Genomic DNA, 16,102 nt, shown 5'->3' with positions numbered 1-16,102 from the left:
GCTCGCTTCTAAGACATTCCAGTTGAAGGCTAATGCAAGAAAATGGCCAGCACCTCAGGACATTTTAAAAAGTTTTTTTTTTTTTTATACGTATATACACTTAAGCTAACTCAATGCAGGTTTATTATCCTGGCTACTTGCAGTCACATTCTAATGATTTTCAAGGGCCAAAATATGGTAAAAAATCACTTAAAATATCCATCCTTTCCATGCCTTACTTTAGCAGATAGGGTTTATCTTTTGCCATTTCTGTATTTTATGTGCTATTTACCTGTCTCATAACCCCTCTAAACATATACAAAACAACAGATTTAGTAGCGTCTCTTCTCATAAAGACACGGTGGTGTTGTGTTCAATTGTCAGGATATGACCCTGCTACCCTTTTTCTACCGTTAGGCAAGGAACAATTTCTTACTCTCTTAGCTTGTGATCTTGATTGGCAAGTAGCAATGGCTGACTTTATTGGTAATGTCAGTTTCCATTTACCAGCCTCTAAGCTCCTGAGCTTTTTACAAATTGTGCCTGTTAAATTTACATCTATTGTTGTCTCTGAGTCCTTGCTTCACACCACTACTGTCTTTACAAATGGTTCAGGAAAAACTGGAAAAGCAGCTATGATGTGGCAAGATGCCATGCAAAACTGGCAACACAAAATCCAGGAACATTTCAAAACTATACAACAAGTGGAGATAGGTGCCCTGATACTGGCCTTATAAACTTTTCCTCACCAAGACATACATATAATTAGTGATTCTGCTTATGTGGTGTATAGTATTGCTCATTTAGATCTTGCATATGTGAAGGGTATTACCAATGAACCCCTATTAGCTTTATTTCTTGCAGCACAAGAACTTCTCTGTGCCTGTCATCACCTTCTTTACATCACATATATTCGCTCTGATTCTGGGCTACCTAGTCCCTTATCAGAAGGGAACACTCAAGCCAACGCTCTGGTATGACCAGAGATGTGGTTTCCAGACTTTTCTGCCTGTTTGTGAGCTCAAGCTGATTATGCTTTTTTTTCATCAGAATGCCCATAGTCTTAAACAACAGTTTCATTTGATACTTTCCCAAGCTCTGCAAGCCAACACGCCTGGCCTGTGCTATCATTCTTTATAACAGATTTTCCCAAAACAATCTTGTAAAGAAAATACATTCCTATTGGGAAGGAGTGCTCCAGACTCTTGAACCCCATCTATTTACCACTGCCCAAGGCACAGAATAAAAGCAATCTTAGGAGTTTCAACAAATTCTGTGATAAAAGTCCACTTAGATCGCATTAAAAATAAAAAAAACATTATTACTGGTTGCATAATGAGGGAGTGTCATGCTCTTGTCTAAAGAACAGGAATCTCCAAGCAATCTACCAACAGCAGAGATCACATCCAGATATGCCAGAAAAAGATGTCAGCCTAGTATGTTCTAGGGAAACTTTTTTTTTTTTTTTGAGACAGAGTCTTGCTACGTCACCAGGCTGGAGTGCAGTGGCACGATCTCGGCTCACTTCAACCTCTGCTTCCCGGGTTCAAGCAATTCTCCTGCCTCAGCCTCCTGAGTAGCTGGGGCCACAGGTGCGCGCCACCACACCCAGCTAATTTTTGTATTTTTTTTAGTAAAGATGGGGTTTCACCATGGTCTCGATCTCTTGACCTTGAGATCCTCCTGCCTCGGCCCACCAAAGTGCTGAGATTACAGGCGTGAGCCACCACGCCTGGCCCAAAACTTTTTAGAAGCAAACTAGATGGACAATTTAAGAAGAATTATATAGGAGTTCTTTTCCCCATCTGTAAAATGGATGTAACAATAGTATTGTCACATATCATTTTCCTATTACATGGGATAATTTAAATAAAGCTTTGGCTTAATGCTAATATGTTATTCTTGTTGTTATTGTTGTATGATTGTTATTGTTACTGTTGTTGGTGTTAAGACAGCTTTTCACCCACTTTTCTATGAACCTTTCCTGGGTTGGTACATGTTTAGTTTAGCATAACTAAAGGAAGCTTTAGATAATACACCTTAAGGCACAGATGGGACAGAAACTCTTATATAAGATTTAATGATGATAGCTAACATTATTAACCACATACTATCTGCCAGGCATGTTTCTATGTGCTTTACAAGAATCATTTTATTTAATTTCTTTATAAAGTCAAGAGTTAGATACTACTATTACCTGAATTTTACAGCTAAGGAAACTAAGTTACAGAAGGAATCTGAATAATTTAGCCAAGGTCACCTAGCTAGGAGAACTGGAATCAAATACAAGCAATCTAGATGATACTAGAATATGAATCCTGAAAGCATAGAAGATCTGACTATATTTTAAATAATTTAATTTGAGGCAAACTATAGTGTGTCCTTATCATTCCTCCATCCTTGCTGTGTAACTCCTGAGACCCATTAATTAATGGAAGCCAATGGTGCTGAATGGCTGCAAAGTCACAGAATTGGAGCAAGGAAACAGTCCAAAGTGAAGGAAAAGAAACGAGGTAGGATCCAGGTTGCGATACTGGCTCATCTGGCTAAGAGTGGGTTGTCAAAAGGGGTACCCTGACTAGGGCTGCAAAAACAGGAATTTTTAAAAAATGTTTTGTGTCTAAAAGATCTTTTATCAATATTGTACTTAAAAGATCTTTAGTAAACTAAGAGGAGGCATTAAACAAATGCTCTGGCCAAGGAATAGAGTGACAGTTGAAATTTAGCCTACTGCTTGTCTTGCCAACTTTATTGATAGTTTAGGCAAACGGAAATGAGAATATTCAATACAGTAGGAATGTAAAAAGATGACAAGTTTGAGAGGCATTTAAAAAATGTGTTCAGATGTGTTTGTACTCTGAATAATAGTGGGTTTGGGGATCATGGTGGAGCTGTTATACATGGAGATGATATAAATAAGTGTGTGGCATTGGATTAGTTTTCTTTTTTCAAGTGATTTTAGACCAGGCCAAAAAAAAAAAAAAAAAAAAGATTCAGGGAGGGATTTTGAGATAATAACTAATAAAATGACACATTGAGGAAGAAGAAGCAGTGAAGGAAACTCAGAAGAAATGGAAAAGTAGGAGGCAAATTGTAAGAAGAATGTCAGAACCTATTAGTGAATTTGGGTTAGGTAGAAAAATACTGTTTTAGTAGTTTAGTAAATAATTCAGCACAAATAAGAATGACTGAGGAAGAATCACTAGATTTTGTACTTAAAATTTTTTTGGTGAACTAAGGGGAGACAATTTGGCTCACATGGTAGGGCATAAAAGTCTTTTACAAGGAGTTTGGAAGTAAGGCTAAGAAGATAGAAACAAAAGGTTTGCAAGAGACATGGAGAGTGGACAAACAACATAAACAGTCGCTGGATCTTGGGACTTTTATTTTTGGGATATTTAGAAGAGAGCCAGAAGAAATATAAATCCTGAAGTTGAAAGTTGGAAAGATATATAACTAATAGAGCCAGACACCCCAGGCCACAGAAAGCAATGGCATCAAGGACCCAAGTAGAGAATAAACTTTAGAAGAGATAGTCCCTCTTGGAAATTGAAAACAAGGAAGAGGGAGAGGTGAGGGTGCAGATAAATTCTCATTTTTCTTGAAATGCAAGTAAAGGATAATCTTTAGCTTCTCCGTAGAAGACGAGGTGAGATAGGGAAGTAGAGGAGGGGAAAGAATGTCAGATATGTGTAAAGAGTTGGAAAGATTTTTAAAGCAGCCATTATGAGGAGTGGGATGAGAAGTCAATGAAGGAGAATAAATAGATATGTATTGTTCCTAAATAGATATTTATTGAGTACTCTATCTTACAGCATGGTGCTGTATGGATGTAAGAGGCAACATGACGAGTGTTTCTGTACTAGGGAAATCTAGTTGGGGAATCATTACACAAAAATAGCTGCACGTAAGAAAGTACAGGATGAGAACCAAGTGAATGTATGAAGTAACTGTTAAACAAATTCAAAGATAGCAAAAGAAATGTTTCTTAGAGGATGTAAAACGTAGAGTATTTAGAACTTAGGCAGGCAAAGATGGGTGGTAATTAGAGAAGGTTTAATGGAGATGATTAAAGTCCAGTCTGGACATAAAGAAAAGGTGGGTTTAAAAACCTTTATAGGTATAGATGTGTAGAGAGGGGACATCACAGGCACAGAACTTAAAATCTATGGGACAAAATGTAGAAGCATCAAATTAGCTCACTTTTCCCCGGGACAGTCTTCATGTAATCAGATTGCATCTGGATTCTTTTTCTAGAGAACCTTGTGTGGCAGGCTAAAAGTTTGGACTTTTCTCAGGAGACATTAGAGAGACACTGAAAGTTTTTATAGAATTATATTAGGGACAATATAACCTTGTATTTTAGTAACATTACTGTAGCAGAGATGAAGTGCAGATTGGAAAGCTATAGTGACAGTCCAGGTGGAGGCACTTAAGACTTCACTATTTTAATTATCTTTACTACTTAAATTCTATTATGTGCTATAATTGCCAGATAAATCCCTGATTTTGCCTCATTATCATAGATTCATTAATTTCCCCTTTTTATCTGTCTTCCATGTCTGAAGATTTTTGGTCCTTTAATTCTCCCAAATTTTCAGTCTTCTCTAGTTCCTGTCCTTTCTTGACCTCTGCTGTTTTCCTGTGCTCTTTTTTGTATGAACTTTCCTGCTTTCTGTTCGGAATTTATTCAGAGTAGACCTGTACACTTCAGCTTCACTGTAGAGAATTCCAATAAACTGATGATGCTGTGTGTCATTCATTTCCTAATGTTACTGATATATTCCATAATATTTGCTAAGCTTTAGTGGTTATTAATGTTTTATGCTATCCTATTACATAAGCTCAACAAGATACTTCTTTTTTTGGTATTATGACTAACAGGTGAGCATATTAAATTTGGTGTGGTTGTATTTGTGAGTGGAAGATAAGGATAGTAGCACTTGTAACTCTATATATAGTTTCTTACCATTTTATTGAGTTTTCACTCAATTTTAATTAAATTTGAAAGTCCTTAAAATTAAAGTCAGAAATTTATATATTAGTTTGATCTTGGTGCTTTTCTTAAAATATCAAAATATTACTGTTTATTTCCACCTGGATAAATTGTGTTTCTATTTAATTCTCTATTTCTGCCATCTCTTATAGTTACTTAGTTTTCAAAATTTGTGAATATTAAAATATGTATCATGAAAATATGTAAGAGACGAAGAATGAATAGAACAAAATCTTGATTCTGGAATACGGATATATTTACACAAACATAGTATGTTCCTGAAACTATTTAAATCTATGATAATCTTCCTTTAAGAGAATCATTATAGTCGTTTCTTGAAAGTATCCTGAAATTATTTTTGTTACTTAAAAAAAAGTTACCTAAGGCTTTAGAAAGTAGAATTTCTGAGTAATTAATGCTTAATGCAAATTTTACTGAAGGCGATAAGAAAGCATCAAGTAAAATTGACTTTTTAATTATAAATGAAATATTTTATTAATGATTCAGTCCTACACTTCTGCTTGAACATTTCTACTTGAAAGTTTTTTCTTCCTTTTTTCCTCAGTGAAAGAGGACAATCGAACTTGGTTTCAACTCAAGGGTTCAAGTAAGGGTGAAAAAAATGAATAGAAGGAAGTCTTCATTCTGGAAAGGGACCCATTTTGAAGTTCAACTGGAAGAGACTATTTTATAATTTTGTATAAAAAATTATATCTTCATAATCAACTCGATAATTTGATTTATAATGTAAAAAAGCATAATGTTTCTTACGGTCTATAAATAACCACTTTTTTCAAGCATGACAGATTAAGTGAAAACAAAGGGAGTGAACAAAAGTGGGACGGTGTCATGAGTCTGTATCTGCCCTGAGGAAGAGGGCAGTACTTTTGGGGAGTGCAATTTACATGAGCATCTGGGTCTTTTGTCATGTTTTGGATGGATGACCTGAGTCTGATATATTGGTGAATAGCATTAACAAAGGTCTGGTTGTTAAAGGCTAGGAAGAAAAATGCAATTAGCCACAGCAATGAGGTTATGTCTATGTTTGGGGATAAAGAACCAACACCTAAATGGCAATGGAAAACACTGGAATGATACCATTAGCAAAGGGCCAGATTTGTGTGTGTGTGTGTGTGTGTGTGTGTGTATACCTATTATATAGTCATCTTCACTCAGCAGGATATACAAAAAAGTCATTTCTTTGGCAATGTTTGACTTATGTAATAAGAACAAATATGTACCTGTTACTAAAGAAATGACCTGGTGAACTCGATGAATTTATAACTCATAGCACACTAATTTCACCAACCTAACATTTGTAATTCTGTTTGTTTCTATTTAAAGAAAATTAGAATTAAATAAAGGGCATTTGGAGGCCGAAAGAAGTTTGCTCTTTTTTCAGTCTCATTTTTTTTTTTTTCTGTAAACCATGAGATCCAGCATAGAGAACCATATCTAATCTCCCAATTAGGTCAGGCCCCAGGATAATCAATCTCCTTAACAGCAGATGCCTTGTTTTAGCAAATGAATGCTTGGTTTCAAAAGAAGTTTTGTGTTGGGAGAACACTGCAGTTGGCATGGGTGATTAGAACTCTTTTAAATCCTATAAAAAGCTTCTATAGATTGTTTTATGCCCACATTTTGCGAACTGAAGTAAATGCTGTATATATTTATCTTCAAATGAACATGGTGGGGACTTTATACAGCCTGTGAGGACATCTATATGCATATAAATGCAATTATTTGCAGTCTAAAATGTTTATGTCCATTGGAATTAAACTGTGTTTTTGATAAAATTTAAAATACATTTATATATATTTTGAGTAGGTGCTTTCATATTTATTAAGTATGCTCCTTAATAACAATAACTTAATTATTAGAATAGCATTGTTTGAACTGAAAATATAGTGACAAGTTAATATGATTTTCGTATTTATTGTTTGGACCACTTTTACATTAGTTTTTAAGTGCCCATCTTTCTATCTGATGCCTGCTCAGTTCATACTTGTAATTTGTGTTAATGGGCAATGTGTGAGATAACTTTGAAACCAGGAAAAAAATTTTTTTAATTAAATTTTATAAACAGTGTATATTAAGTCAAAATAATATGTTGACTTATTTTGCTCAAAACTTATTTGATATAAGATAAATTGAAATATAATAATTTTCTGGTATAATTTAAAAACCCTAAGCTTCAATAAATTATTTTAGATAATCGTTGTTCAAAATCTGATTGCTGGCACTTGTCAGTGATACCCGAATACATAAAACACTTCAAGAGGCTACATAAATACGTATTTCCTTTTTTCAGGAGAGCCGATTACATAATCAAAAGCATCAAGTTGAAACATCTGCAAGGTAGGTGAGAAGAAAAGCATTCGCCAGCATATTTTGGCTTTTATCATTTCAACTTTATTGCATATGGTCTGTTCTGCCAATTTTTGTCTCCTTCTAAAAGTGTTTCAATCTGCTGAATCTATGGAAAGTTAATATTTTCCATAGTGAAGGCTGATAAGACATCTGAGGAAAAATTAAAAACAGATGATCTCTAATTTAAGAAACATTTGATGCTAATTACTTCTTACCTTTTCACACAAATATTGGTAAATGTATAGGTTTACATTACTTTTAAAGTGAGATTTTAAAGCTAAATTGATAAAGTAGAGATCCAGTGAGATAATTAGATGTTCATATAAGATTTTAAAAATACAGACATTCTGAGTCATACAAAAATACCAAAAGGCACTGTGACAATCTACTTTTCCTTATTCTAATTTGTAACAGGATTTTAATATGGTCAGTAGAATGGTTTCAGCATATTTACAACCTTAAAGTTTTTAACTAGAAAACAGTTTGACGTCTAGATCTGTTACTCAGCTACTGTTTGGATTTAAAACTTAATTTAATTATTATAGCATGTAAGGCAGTTTACATTTGATTTAATAAAATTAACACTTAGCCTTTTATAATAGCTTTCTTACTTAGATATCAGTGGTTTTCAGAATGCAAAGATTTCTAAACTGAAATTTCTTATCATGATGCTCTTGTGGCTAAGTTTATACTTGCATTATTTCTTCTTTACACACACACACACACACACACACACACACACACGCAGCATAATATGAAAAAAGAAAGTCTGAAAGAAAATATACCAATACATTGCTGTTTTTAGATGGTGAATAGATTTGGGTGATCTGTAGAACCTTCTTTATTGTATTATACAGGCTTAACTTTTTAATCATTACTTTATAATTCAGTAGAGTATAGCTATTTTCATTCTCAAAAACATATATATTATAATCCCAGTATAGGTGATATATTATTTTCACAAAAATTTTATAATAAAAGTTGATGATAATTTTTTCCTATCCTCTTGAATCTGTAAAAATCTATAAGAAAAAATATCCTGTTCTTTCCTTGGCATTACTGATTTGTTCATGGTGTTGATATAACCCACTTGAGTTACAGTGTAATAATTGTGAACTGTAAGGGGTGTGTCATGCTTAAAGGATCCCAGGAATGATCCAAGACAAACTGCACACATGGGAAACAGAAATTGTACCTCTGCAGGATCTCAGCACCCCTCTACACTGTTAAAAATTATTGAAGACCCTTGCAAAGAACTTCGTGTATGCAGGTTATATTAGTATTTATCATATTAGACATTGAAATTGATAAATTTAAAAAAAATTTACTGAATCATTTAAAAACAATGAAAATATATGTTAACATATGTAATATAGTTTTTTCTGAAACAAAACAAAAACCAAAAATATATATACATATATAGTGAGAAGAGTGGCACTGTTTTACATTTTTGTAAATGTCTTTAATATAAGGCTTAATAGGAGACAGCTGGATTCTCTTACCTGCTTCTGCATTCAATTGGGTGCAATATGGTGTTTGAAGTAAAATCTGACTTTACACAAATATGTAATTAGAGAAGGAAGGAATATTTTAATAACTTTTTCAGTTGATTGTGGATATTCTTTAATATTACAGTGAATCTCAACAGGTGATAATCTGTTACAGATTAGTTGCATTGTGAAATCTAAAACCATATAAATCAACTTTTCAGACTTTTGAACCTAACCTGTTTCTTAAGGAAGATTTCTGAAAGGCGTCTAACTTTTGCTTTAAAAAAATAAATGGTAATAATCCAATCATAATAAGACAATCTTAAGCACATTCTGAAGGATATTTTAACAGTTTACTTTTCATCAAAGTTATTTTATAAAATATTCAAGCACTGCCTAAGTCTCTGATCCTGATTTCTTAATTTTTAGATTGATTCAATTTAAAGTTTATTATTTATTAGATGGAATAGCTCTTAAAGCGTTGCTTTTTAACTTTCTGGAGGTAGCTTTTTGTATGTTAATTAAGCAGGTGTAAACAGCATAGGAAAAAGTAAAGGTTTGATCAGTGATTTTTTCACATGGTGCTCCACTATTCTAGATTTCTGTCCTCCCTGTAAGTACAAAAGAAAGTAATTTTCAAACAAAAGCTTTGCTTGAGCTTGAGAACTGAAATACTGATTTCTAAAAGAAAATGTTTCAGTGGTAATGGTTTATTACCAGAAACTAAAGCCAAAATACACATTTTCTTTTATGACACTCATATAATATGTCAACATTATTAAAAATAATTTAGAATGTTCTCATGTAGTGCTTTTGACAGTGTTTCTCCTTTCTTTAGTAAGCATTTGTACAAAGTGTTGCACCAATTAACTGATTATAAGAACTCTGTAAAAATCCCTTTTTCAAAATTGAGGTCTGGTTCTTTCCTCTACCAGACCTCTTTTTTGAATGACAAAAACAATGATGTCATTCTTTACTCACAGGTCAAATAGCAGTGCTAGAGGCTGTGGCTATCTAATACATTCAGCATCTTGAGTAAACCATCCTTTGCCTTCTGTTACTGTCCCAGAATGGGTCTGGTTCTCCTATTGTGCACTCTCATCGCTGCCACATTGGATTTGCCCTATTTCACTCAGAGCGGTTATTTGCACAAACACCTAACATCAGACTCCCTCATTACACTGTAAATGCTAAGAAGGAAGGAGCCTGCTCCTTCTGCTTCCTTCTTCCATCATATGTCCAAGACCTAGGACAGTGTTTGATACATAATGGGAACTCTGTAATAGTTGCTGAATATCTGAATATAAATTAATACCACTGAGAAAGTACAGGAAAAGTCAATGGACTTTAGATTCTCCAGAATATTTCCCTTACACTTTAATGAGTTTCTTCATACTTCTTGAAATTGGCTACTCTGATACATCTCAGTTCTTGTGTTTTTTTTCTCACTTCCTTGACTGTTTCATTCTTGCCTTCTTTCATGCTTTTTGTTTTCATTTCAGGTTCTTTAAGGAAAGCACAAAGTTCTGTCTTGCCCTTTACAATTTTTTTTTTTTTTACAAACTGTCTTTCAATTAGCCATAACCTTTGTGATTCTCAGGTTGAAATCTTCACTGTCAATCTCTCCATCAAACTGTGGTTCTGCATCTTTGAGGTATTACCTATATACTTCTACTAGATGTCCGTCATATTAAACTTAATAGGTCCATGACTAAATTTGTCACTTTTCATACTAAACCAATAATCCCTTGTACTTGCCTGTGTGTCCCAGTAGAATTTCTGCTCTTCCTACTTTTGTGTTCCTTCATCTTTGCTTCCCCTAAAACCTATCATGTCTCTCACTCAGGGTCTATGTCTTCATTCCAATTATATTAGCTCACACCACTGCTATCTCATTTCATTTCTCTCCTGTTGTAGTGGCCTTTACACTGCCCCTTCTATGTTTTGGCCCTCTTGGCTTTAATCCATCTTGTGTACATATGGAAGAATAATCTTTATCAATCATTTTTAAAATCATGTAATTATCTTTAAAACTTTGTCAATGGAAAATGAATACTGCCTGGATTTTTGATGGTATTAAGAAATTATTGCTAATGTTTTTAGGTGTGAAAGTCATATTGGGCCAGGCACAGTGGCTCACGCCTGTAATCCCAGCACTTTGGGAGGCCAAGGCAGGCGGATCACCTGAGGTCGGGAGTTTGAGATGAGCCTGACTAACATGGTGAAACTCCATCTCTACTAAATGTACAAAATTAGCTGGGCATGGTTGGACATGCCTGTAATCTCAGCTGCTTGTGAGGCTGAGGCAGGAGAATTGCTTGAATCTGGAGTTTGCAGTGAGCCAGGATCTTACCACTGCACTCCAGTCTGGGCGACAGATTAAGAAACTCCATGTGGGAAAAAAAAAAAAAAAAAAAAAAAGTCGTATTGTATTTAAAAAGAGGTCCTTATTTTTATATATACATACTGAAATATTTATGAATAATTGATGTAAGTCTGGAATTTGATTCAAGTAATATGTAGTAGGAGAACATGGATGGGAGTACAGATAGGGTAAGATGGGTCAGAATTGTTGTTTATTGGGACTAGATGATGGGTACATGGAAGTTTACTATGCTTTTCTTTACAATCTCATACATTTGCATTTGAAATTCTGCATAATAAAAAAATAAGTCAATCATTCATTTCTTTCATTGCTTATAAAATAGAGTCCAGGCTCTTTATTTAGGAATTCAGAGACAGAAACCAAAACTAGTCTGTGTTTTCAATGTCATTGGCCAGTGTCTCCTACATATATCCTCTGCTGATGTGACAGACCAGTAGAGTCTGTTGGTATGGCCATCTTTCTCCAGTAGTCTGTGCTCCTGTACACTTCTTACCATATGTACCTTGGCTGTAGGATTTCTGTAAGTGTTTTAAATATCACTGGTAATAGCTGTCATCTAATGACAAATTCCTCAGCTTTTTTCTCCCTTAAGTGGGTTCCCCAGAAGTCTCTAGTGGACTTGAATCCCAGTTGCACATACTGATAAGTAATCTACCACATGTGTTACCTTTCCTTCCTTCCTTGTCTTCTCTTTTCTACTGCTCATTCCAGGGGCCATTTGCATCAAGTCTTAATATTAAAGTCTGCTCTTTCAATCTCACTCAGCTGCAAAATGGTTCCGTTTCTGGCTCTTTGTTCAAATCAGTTTCTTGGCAATTATATTAGTCCATTTTCATGATGCTGATAAAGACATACCTGATACTGGGAAGAAACGGAGGTTTTAATGGACTCACAGTTCCACGTGGCTGGGAGGCCTTACGATAATGGCAGAAGTCAAGGAGGAGCAAGTCATGTCTTATTACATGAATGGCAGCAGGCAAACAGAGAGCTTGTGCAGGGAAACTCTCCGTTATGGAACCATCATATCTCATAAGACTTACTCACTATCACAAGAACAGCATGGAAAAGATGTGATTCAATTACCTCCCACTGGGTCACTCCTACAACACTTGGGAACTACAAGATGAGATTTGGGTGACAATATGTACAAGAGGGTTAGCAGGAAAAACTTAGTAAATAATTAATTCAAATACTGTACTTTCTTTTTCAATACCCATTAGTAAAAAATGTCAGTAAAAATATTCTGATTTATAATCGAACATAATGAGAAGTTCCTAATGGGGAATATGCCTTTTTCTAAGTGTCCCATTGTAATAACTTTAGTCCCTCAACATTCTTCTTCAGGTTCAGCAGTTCATTTTCCTGCCTTCTTTTCTTTAGTTTGAAGGTTCATTTGTTAGCTTTCTTCCCCATTCTCTTGTGCTCTTTTACAACTTGCTTTCTTGCTCTTTTATTTTCTTTGCTTTCATTTTTAGAATGTGGGTTGTTACCCTACGCAGATCACTGCCATTAATCATCTGCACATATTCAATTTGATTTGTGTTGAGTTCTTTCTTTGGTAAGCCATTGAGAGATATTCCTGTTTCAGATTTTTGGATTTGTTGGGTTTTGGTTGATGCTGTATAAACTAAAGATGGTTATATAAATGTGAGCATGCACTGCAAATGGATTCTTAATCAATTTGCTTTTGCTTCTTTTAGAACTATAGGAATTATCCCTACCTCCTCTAGCCCATCAATCTCATTTACTGGCAGACAATTTTATCTTCAGAGGCTTAAAGGGTATTCAGCTTTACACAATTTGCTGCCTTCTCTTTGTATCAGTCATTCAAGACATTGTGTAACCAATTGCTGTTGTCCACTCGAGTCCACTCCGTCTACAAGAATGAAACCCTCTGATTTGTCGTTATCCAGAGCTACAATCTTAAAATAATCATATTGTTCAAAAGTTCTCAAACTTCTATTTTTGTAGGGTCAGCTGCTCATTTCTTCTTAGGACTGAGGAAGTAATACTCTATGACATGACAACACATTTCCTCTTCCTCAAAAAAGTGGCTTTCTGTGACTCTGAGATTTTCCCAGGCAGACAGATAATCTTCATCTGAAAAATGGGCTTTGAAAATCAGTCATTATTCCCTGCTTTCCATTTTTTTCTCATCCATAATCCATTAACTATCTAATATCTTCCTCAAACTCTGACATAAACATTGATTAAGGCAAATTAATTTCAGGGCCTGGAATTACAAAATTTCTTCTTTCTCATCTCTTTCCTTGCATATACTGATATGTTTTGGAAAATAAGCACTGAGGGCCCAGATGGTTCTTTCAGATGCTTTAGGTGGTCACAATCATCATCAAAAACACTTCATAACTTCCTCTGTTTAACTCACCTTCTTTATCACTTTCTTTCTGTGTAGACAACAGAACTCTTCTGGGATACATTGGTATCTGCTACTAAAAATCTCTTTGACTTGATTGGACCTTATGAAAAGACAGTTTTCTCCTCTATTAAGGTCCCCCCCACCAACTCATTCTGCAACTGTGTAGGGCTTACCCCCAAACAGCAACTATATACCTGAGTGTCCCAGATAGAGCAGGTGGCATTACATCCCAAAGTGGACAATGTTCAGCTAGTAGCCACATCTTAAGGTCCTACCACAATTCTACCTTTGGAATTTGTAGTACAGACCTGAAGTCTTGGCTCAGAAACACAATGAAAGCTGCAAACGTTCCAACCAACGATGCTTAAAAGCACCCACTCTCTGTCTCAGTCACACCCGCAAGTGAAATAGATTGGAGTATATTTTGGAAGTAGAACTCAAATTTTGAAAGCATATTTAGGGTAGCATTCATCTGCAGACTACTTATGTGACTTTGGACATTTTTTAAAACCTTTCCTACCTTGTTTTTCATTTGCAGAATGGGGATTACGGAAAGATTAAAATAACACATGTAAAATATAAGGTTTGCTCCATGATGTCTGGCATGTATAAAGCACTCAGTAAATGGTAGCTATCATTCTTGTTGTTGTAGCCCCAAACTGATCTCTGCATGGTCCAGTTCTCTCTCTACACTGCACAATATTGCTGCATTGCCACCAGAACTATCTTTCTAAGTCACCAATTATATAATTTCTTTGCTTAAGAAACCACTTAATTTCTTCTGATCACTATAAACTTCATGGCATATAGCAAAGATGTCCATCCGTCTGTCTTTGCATCTTCACTTCTCACATCATTCTTCTCCCATAAACTATACATACTGGAGTAGTGTTTCTCAAACTTTAATGAGCCTGCAGCTCACCAGGACATCTTGTTAAACTGCAGACTTTGATTCAAAAGGTCTGGCTGAAGGCTGAGGTTCCACATTTCTAACAAGCTCCTATAGATGTTTCTGCTCTCTGGACCACACTTAGAGAAGTGTAGCACTAAGTACTTAAAGTTTCTGTAAGGTTATTTTGTGTCCCTGTAACTTTTACTCTTCTAATTAATCTGATCTCACTGTATGGAATGTCTTTTCCTCATTTCTCTACTTAATCAAATCATCCTCATCTTTCAAGACCTATCTAACTCAAAGGTCATTTTCTCTATGAAATTTTCTTCAAACACCCATTTCATTCACCACTGAAGCATCCCAAATGTTTGCTTTCTCCCTCCCTCGTAGTATTTGGTAAATAGCTTTTATTATAGCCTGTGCCATTTTGTACTGCTGCTAATTTTTAGATTGTTGGTCTTTCTTGGAAGACAGTGCTCCTTGAGGTCAAGTTTTGTGTCTTTGTTTTTTCAGCAAGTTGCACGGCTCCTTACACAAATAAATAAATGAATAAATAAAGCTGTGTTGTGTATTTCTGAAAATGGCGAATCACTCTGTACAGCAAATGTTACTCCAGTAAACAAAAAATTATGGAGTTTTTTAGCTTAAATTATTGATTTGGCATTTCTTCATATAAAGCACTCTTAAATTCTCTTCAGTTGTTGTAGCTGGTCATCTAAACAAGTTATACATTCATTAGCAATCAATGTATTGTTTATTAACTCTTAACAGAGTCATATTTCTTTTCTGAGTTAGAATGCCTCTGGCTTTTCTTAGCTAATACAAAGCTAAAATTTATAAAGATTATACACACTGTGACTAATGATTTCTTTTAACGGTGTTACTGGAGAGTAACATAGTTAGAGTTTGCCTGAAGCTGTTAAGAAACGATGGAAAAAAAATGGAAATATAATTTTTTTGAACATTTACATAATTAAAAAGAATAGATATGGTACTCAATTTATATTTTAATATTTATAGCCACATTTTAAAAGTTCATTTCATGCTTTTTAAAAATTATATTTATCTTACAGAGTAATTTATGAATCACATTGGACCAAACGTTTCTTTGGGCATCCATGTGCAGTTAATTTCTATTTCATAAGAATCCTTTAGATTTTATTAAATTTGCTCAGGGAGAGAAATTATGTTTGTTTCCTCCTTCTCAACCCTCCCAGTTCCCAACCAGGGAAAATCTCTTTGAAGTCAATTAGAACTCCTTGCTTACGTTGTAACATAAAGTGAGTAGTGCTTTCCCTAAAATGGCTAGAGATATGGCTGTCTATCAGTAGGTTGGATGGCTTCATTCTCAGGCTGATGAATTGTGCTTTTCCATACACACAACTCTCGGTGTTGCTGATTTCAAATTTGGTGTTCCGTACACACAGCTTTTGGTGTTTCAAAATTTGAAAGTTAAGTAGACTTTCAAATTTTAATTTACATAGCATTAACACTTCCTGAGAAGTGACAGTTTTGTGAAAACATTTCCTTGTCTCCTCTCATGAAACTGGAAAAAAAAAAAAATCCACACAGCATTCATTTACACTTCTAAAAGTGATAGGCTGTGTTT

General features: G+C 34.8%; 1 long non-coding RNA gene across 1 annotated transcript in view; it reads left to right on the top strand.

The window, feature by feature from the left end:
* LOC105731360 (uncharacterized) overlaps window positions 1–16,102 on the top strand; it is a 250,478-nt gene that overhangs the window by 11,548 nt on the left and 222,828 nt on the right. Inside the window, exon 2 of the long non-coding RNA XR_001110695.2 lies at window positions 7,287–7,333. This is a non-coding gene — a long non-coding RNA (uncharacterized LOC105731360). The remainder of the gene's footprint in view (window positions 1–7,286; window positions 7,334–16,102) is intronic.

Source organism: Aotus nancymaae, unplaced genomic scaffold, assembly GCF_030222135.1.
Source record: "Aotus nancymaae isolate 86718 unplaced genomic scaffold, 86718_ANA_hifiasm-v0.15.2.pri h1tg000033l, whole genome shotgun sequence".
NCBI classification, from domain to species: domain Eukaryota; kingdom Metazoa; phylum Chordata; class Mammalia; order Primates; family Aotidae; genus Aotus; species Aotus nancymaae.
The sequence above is the reverse complement of the archived record's forward strand: the minus strand, read 5'-3'. Positions and strand labels throughout refer to the sequence as shown.